Here is a 7636-nt window from a genome sequence, read left to right on the forward strand (position 1 = left end):
AGAGCTATAAGTATGTCAAAGCTCAAAAGGAGAACTAGTGGGTGTGCATCCAACTTGCTTGCTCACGAAGACCTAGGGCAATTTTGAGGAAGCCCATCCTTGGAATATACACGCCAAGTTATATAATAAAGATTCCCACTAGCATATGGTGGTGACAAAACGAGAGGCTCTCAATCATGAAGAACATGGTGCTATTATGAAGCACAAGTGTGGAAAGATATAGTAGCATTGCCCTTCTCTCTTTCTCTCTCTCTCTTTTTGTTTGGGCTCTTTGGACTCTTTCCATATCTTTTTTTTAATCTCCTCACATGGGACAATGCTCTAATAATGATGATCATCACACTTTTATTTACTCACAACTCAAAGCTTAGAACGATGATGACTCTATAGGGAATGCCTCCAGCAGTGTACCGGGATGTGCAATGATCTAGCTTGGCATATGACGTTGAAACATCTCACTAGCTATCTTACAATCATGCAATGGCAATATGAGAGTGACGGCACAAGTCATGAGACGGAACGGTGGGAGTTGCATGGCAATATATCTTGGAATGGCTATGAAAATGCCATAGTAGGTAGCTATGGTGGCTGTTTTGAGGAAGGCACATGGTGGGTTTGTGCAGCAGCAAAATTTGCGCGGTACTAGAGAGGCTAGCAATGGTGGAAGATGAAACTGCATCGATACCATGGACTCACATTAATCATGAAGAACTCACATACTTGTTGCGAAAGTTTTTATTAGTAATCGAAACAAAGTGCTAAACGCATACTCCTAGGGGAAGGGTTGGTAGGTGTTAACCATCGCGCGATCCCGACCGCAACACAAAGGATGACAATCAATAGATCAATTATGCTCCGACTTCCTAACGTAGCGGTTCACCATACGTGCATGTTACGGGAATCACTAACTTAAACACAAGTATTTCTAGATTCACAACACCCTACTAATGTAACTCTTAATATTACCGAATCCACGTCTCAAAACTAATTGAGAGGAATCAAACTTCTCTTTCTACTCAATGCACATGAAGATGGAGGTTTTATTGTATCCTCTTTGGGTGCCTATCACCTTTGGTACTAATTTCATAGCACAAGCCAACTACCAAGTTACGCACCGCCGTGCTCTAAAATATCTAAGTGAAGCACATAGAGCAAAATTGTCTAGCTCAAAAGATATAAGTGAAGCACAAAGAGTATTCTAGCAAATTCACGATGAGTGCATGTCTATCTCAAAAGGTGTGCAACAAGGATGATTGTGACACAACAAAAAGAAAAGACTCCTACGATACAAGACGCTCCAAGAAAAACACATATCATGTGGTGAATAAAAATATAGCACCAAGTAATGTTACCGATGGATTGAAGACGAAAGAGGGGATGCCTTCCCGGGCATCCCCAAGCTTGGGCTTTTTACCGTCCTTGAATTTGGATTGGGATGCCTGGGGCATCCCCAAGCTTGAGCTCTTTCCACTCTTTATCCCTTTGTCCATGAGAACATTACCCAAAACTTGAAAACGTCACAACACAAAACTTAAACAGAAACTCGTGATATCATTAGCACAAGAAAACAAACTACCACCTCTTGAGGTACTGTCGCAATCTTGATTTCTATTTATATTGGTGTTAGATTACTGTATTCTCACTTTTCCATGGCTAGTACCCCCCGATACTATCCATAGTTTCATCAAAACAAGAAACCAACACAACAAAAACAGAATCTGTCAAAAACAGACCAGTCTGTAGCAGTCTGTATACTTCGTATACTTATGGTACCTCAAAAATTCTTAAAAATTACCACAACCTGGGACAAAGGCATATCAACCAGCAGAAAAAATAATCAACTCAAAATCTATTTGTGGATAAAAATGAAAAATATGTTCGTGAGCGAAAAGTTTCTGTCTTTTTCCAGCATGATCAAATAACCAACACCATACTAGTCATAAAGGTTTTGCTTGGCTCAAACACAAAAAGAAACACAAAATACACAATCATAACAGAATTATTATGGTGTGGACGCAACAAAACAGAAATAAAAAGATAAATTCATTGGGTTGCCTCCCAACAAGCGCTATTGTTTAACGCCCTTAGCTAGGCATAAGGTGATGGAATCACGTATCGTCTTTGGTACTCAAACCATAAGTATCATTGATCATTGATTCATAAGGCGATCTTATTTTCTTTCTAGGAAAATGCTCCATGCCCTTCTTTAAAGTAAATTTAAACCTAATATTCCCTTCCTTCATATCGATGATAGCACCAATAGTCCTTAGGAAAGGTCTACCAAGAATGATAGGGCATGTAGGATTGCAATCAATATCAAGCACAATGAAATCCACGGGTACATAGTTCCTATTTGCAATAATAATAACATCATTGATCCTTCCCATGGGTTTCTTGACAGTAGAATCCGCAAGATGCAAATTAAGAGAGCACTCCTCAATCTCATTAAAGCCTAGAACATCACATAAAGACTTTGGAATCGCGGAAACTCTAGCACCCAAATCACACAAAGCATTGCATTCATAGTTTTTGATTTTGATTTTGATAGTAGGTTCCCACTCATCATGAAGATTTCTAGGAATAGAAACTTCCAACTCAAGTTTCTCTTCAAGAGATTTTATCATAGCATCGACGATATGATCGGTAAAGGCCTTGTTTTGGCTATAAGCGTGTGGAGAGTTTAGCATGGATTACATCAAGGAAATACATTCAATCAAAGAGCAACTATCATAATTGAATTCCTTGAAATCCAAAGTAGTAGTTTCATTACTACTCAAAGTTTTGATATCTTCTACTCCACTTTCAATGCTTTTAGCATCAAGATAGATGGACTCAGAATCATTGGGGTGTTTTTCAACCAAAGTGGATTCATATCCAGCCCCATCATCATTAGGTTTGACACTAGAAAACAAGGATTCAATGGGAGTTACACCAAGCACTTTAAGATCTTCATGATTCTTATCACGAGAACACGTCTTTTTAAGCCATTCATGTCTAGCACGAATTTGGGCGGTTCTTTCTTTGCTCTCATTCATGGAAACACGCATAGCTTTCAAAGTTTCATCCATATTGATCTTGGGAGGAGCACATCTAACTTTCAAAGCATCAATATCAATAGACATTCTATCAACGCTCCTAGCCAAATCATCAATTTTGAGTAGTTTTTCCTCTATGGATGAATTGAAAATCTTTTGCGAGTTGATAAACTCTTTGATATTACTCTCTAGATCAGAGGGTAATTTATTATAATTTCCATTAGTATTGTTGTAGGAGTTGCCAAAGCTATTAGAGGGATTACTAGGAAAAGGCCTAGGAACATAGTTTCCTCTAAAAGCATTGTTGTTGCCAAAATTATTCCTACCAACAAAATTAACGTCCAATCTCGCATTGCTACTCTCAATCAAGGAAGACAAGGGCATATCATTAGGATCTAAAGGAGCACCTTTACTAGCAACCAATTTCATTAACTCATCCATCTTAGCACTCAACGAGTTAATTTCTTCTATAGCGTGTACCTTTTTACTAGTAGGTGACCTTTCAGTGTGCCACTCAGAGTAGTTTGTCATGATATTGTCTAGGATTTTTGTGGCTTCTCCTAATGTGATTTCTATGAATGTTCCACCTAAGGCGGAGTCCAAGATATTTCTAGAAGCGAAATTCAAACCAGCGTAGAAGATTTGTATAATCATCCAAAGACTCAAGCCATGAGCGGGACAATTTCTAATCATCAGTTTCATTCTCTCCCAAGGTTGTGCAACATGTTCATGATCAAGTTGCTTAGAATTCATGATATCATTACGGAGAGAGATAATCTTAGCCGGAGGAAAATAGTTGGATATATAAGCATCTTTGCACTTGTTCCAAGAATCAATACTATTTTTGGGCAAAGATGAAAACCATGTTTTTGCTCGATCTCGCAACGAGAACGGAAAAAGCTTCAATTTAATCACATCATTATCCACATCTTTCTTCTTTTGCATATCGCAAAGCTCAGTGAAGGTATTAATATGGGATGCGGCATCTTCACTAGGAAGGCCGAAGAATTGCTCTTTCATAACAAGATTCAGCAAAGCAGCATTGATTTTGTATGATTCCGCACTAGTGGCGGGAGCAATCGGAGTAGTGATAAAATCATTATTATTAGTATTCGAGAAGTCACAAAGTTTGGTGTTTTCAGTCATGGTGACTTCAGCAAGCAAACAAGCACACAAGCAAACATAAAGCAAGCGAGAGAAAAGGGCGAACGAAAAAGGCAAACATTTTTGTAAATTTTTATTTTTCAGAAGTGGGGCAGAGGAAAACGAGACGCAAAAAAGTAAATGCAAGAGACGAGTTTGCGAGACTTACTTGGATGAGCTTCACCTAGAATAATCCCTGGTGCCAGAGATTGACACGTTGACGGGAGACTATTCTTGACTTGATCCTCCTCGGCAACGGCGCCAGAAATCCTTCTTGCTACCTCTTGAGCTTGTGTTGGGTTTTCCCTTGAAGAGGAAAGGGTGATGCAGCACAGTAGCAGTAAGTATTTCCCTTAGTTATGAGAACCAAGGTGTCAATCCAGTAGGAGAATCAAGCCAAATGTCCAGAGTACCTACGCAAACAAAAACAAGCTTGCACCCAACGCTATAAAGGGGTTGTCAATCCCTTCAATATTGATTGCAAAGTGAGATCTGAAGGCGGAAAGTGCAACGAAGTAAAAGTGTAAGGCTGAAAATATGGTGTGAAGTAGACCCGGGGGCCATAGTGTTCACTAGAGGCTTCTCTCAAAATAGCAAATATTACGGCGGGTGAACAAATTACTGTCGAGCAATTGATAGAACCGCGCAAAGTCATGATGATATCTAAGGCAATGATCATACATATAGGCATCACGTCCGAGACAAGTAGACCGATACTGTCTGCATCTACTACTACTACTCCACACATCGACCGCTATCCAGCATGCATCTAGTGTATTGAGTTCATGACGAACAGAGTAACACCTTAAGCAAGATGACATGATGTAGAGGGATAAACTCAAACCAATGATGTAAACCCCATCTTTTTACCCTTGATGGCAACAACGTGATGCGTGCCTCGCTACCCCTTCTGTCACTAGGTGAGGTCACCGCACGGTATGAACCCAAAACCAAGCACTTATCCCATTGCAAGAATCATAGATCAAGTTGGCCAAACAAAACCCACAACTCGAAGAGAATTACAAGGATATGAAATCATGCATATAATATATCAGAAGAAACTCAAATAAGATTCATAGATAATCTGATCATAAATCCACAATTCATCGGATCTCGACAAACACACCACAAAAGAAGATTACATCGGATGGATCTCCATGAAGATCATGGAGAACTTTGTATTGAAGATCCAAGAGAGAGAAGAAGCCATCTAGCTACTAGCTATGGACCCGAAGGTCTATGGTGAACTAGTCACGCATCATCGGAGAGGCCATGGTGTTGATGAAGAAGCCATTCGTATCCGAATCCCCCTACGGTAGGGCACCAAAACGTGCCCCACATGGGATCTTACGGAGAGAGAAGCTTGCGGCGGCGGAAAAGTATTTTTGTGGATCTCTCGCGTAGTTTTGGATTTTTCGGGAATTTATAGGCGGAAAAGGTAGGGCAGACGAGCCACACGGGGCCCACAAGCCTTCTAGGCGCGGCCCCCTGGCAGCGCCTACGGGGCTTGTGGCCTCCCCCAGCGGCTTCTGCCTTGGCACTGAGTTAATAGTTAGTCCCTAAAAAGATATAAGAGGCATACAAAACATCCAAAGTTTAACAAGATAATAGCATGGAACCATAAAAAATTATAGATTCGTTGGAGACGTATCACGGCGCTAAGAAGCGTCGTGCTGGTGCCGGCAGGAGGCAGGTGCCCATTGTTGTGGGGGTAAGGGTTCCCTTTCATTCCCTTTTGCTTTGTCATGTGTGAAGAGATGTTCCTCAAAGTGATACTTGGCAGGGAGGCGGAGGACGTGGAGGAAGATACCGCCGCCGCCGCTGAGCGAGCCGGCTGGGCAGCGGTTGACACTGCCCAGAAGGCTATTGAAGAACAATCCGCCCGCTGCTGGGAGGTGGCGGCGAAGAAGATGGTCGAGGGATAATATCAACCCAGTCGGCCTGAGAAGCCCACGGAGAGGCGCACAAAGGCTAGACATGACCCCTCCACGCATGCTCGCGTGGAGGAGCCAGCTAGCGAGGCAGCCCCGAGGCGTACCCAGAGGGCCGAGGCGGCTAAGCCGTCCGAGCCGGACGCCTCTGCGCTAGTGGACCTCGAGGAGATTCCCGAAACGCCGGAGCTAAACCTGGAGGTGCCAGAGGTGGCCGCGGATGCGCCGGACGCGGCCAACCCACCGCCTGCTGCGGAGCCGACGCCGGCTGGGGCGTCGATGGAGCCGGCTGCCAATTAGACGCCCGGAGACGACACCATTGTCGTCTCCAAGCGTGGCCCGGTTGCTCCAAGAGCCGCCCCCTGTGCCGGGAGCCGGCCTATGAAGGCTTGGCGGGCGGCCAACCTTGAGCGCCAGACGCTGTCCGCTAGAACCGTGCTCCATGGCGTCCTGGAGATGGTGTCGCTGTTTTCCAGCAGCCGGTACAAGGTGGAGTAGGCAGCCCGCGTGGCGGACATCGATCTGGAGCGCCTGGAGGAGCGCACCAGGGTGAGTGCTTTACCCTCTGCATCTTCCTCGTCTTGGTTTTGATTTTTTCTTCTCTTGAATCAATGAGGGCGTGCCAGCGCACCCACTAGGTGTAGCTCCTGAGAATCGGGCCGGCCAAGCATTGGCCGGGCCGAATCTCTTCGAGCTTATCCCTTGTCTTTGCTTTTTTCGTGGGGGCGCGCTAGCGCACCCACTGGGTGTAGCCCCCGAGAATCGGGCTGGTTATGAATTAACCGGGCCAAATCTTATTTTGCTTATTCTTTACTTTGCTCGTAGGACCTTTACGACGCCCAGGTGCAGGCTTATAACACGTTGCGGACTCAGAACCAGGCGGTTGACAGCTAGGTTGCCGATCTTCAGGTCCGGTTGGCGAGGCCGGCACCGAGCAGGACGCCTTGCGCGAGGTGGACCAGCGGCTCCAGCAGCAACTGGCTCTTCTCCATACGGAGAAGCAGGAGCTCGAGGCGCCCCGCCAGGCTGAGCAAGAGCAGCTGCGCGCCTCCCTGCAGGAGAAGGACGACTCTTATGCTGCCGACACGGAGCATCTCAAGACGGCTCATCTCGAGGAGATGAAGCTTAAGGACACTGCCCTGAAGGAGAAGGAGGAAACCCTGATCCAAAGGTAGGCGCAGATGGCCAAGGCACTGGAGACGGCCGCGGCCCTCCAGGAAGAAGTCTACCGCGCAACTCAAGCGAGCAAGGTGTGGGAGTTCGAGGCCCTGGTGAATGCCCACGAGACTGACAGCCATTTCGACCGTAAGTCCTTATTTTAACTTGAATTTTCTTATTTGCTGCTTCCTCCTCTTATTCTTCTTCGCACCCCTTCCCCTATCCCAGGATTCTTCCCTGAGACACGGGAAGTGACCGAAACGCCTGTCGATGTCAGCCGCGAGGAGCGTCGCGTTGCCGGGCATGAGGTAGACGTCACTGCTGGCTGGAGCATGGAGGAGATTAGCGTGGGCCTCAGAGCCCGCCTGC

Source organism: Hordeum vulgare, chromosome 4H (assembly GCF_904849725.1).
Source record: "Hordeum vulgare subsp. vulgare chromosome 4H, MorexV3_pseudomolecules_assembly, whole genome shotgun sequence".
In the NCBI taxonomy this organism is placed as follows: Eukaryota; Viridiplantae; Streptophyta; class Magnoliopsida; order Poales; family Poaceae; genus Hordeum; species Hordeum vulgare.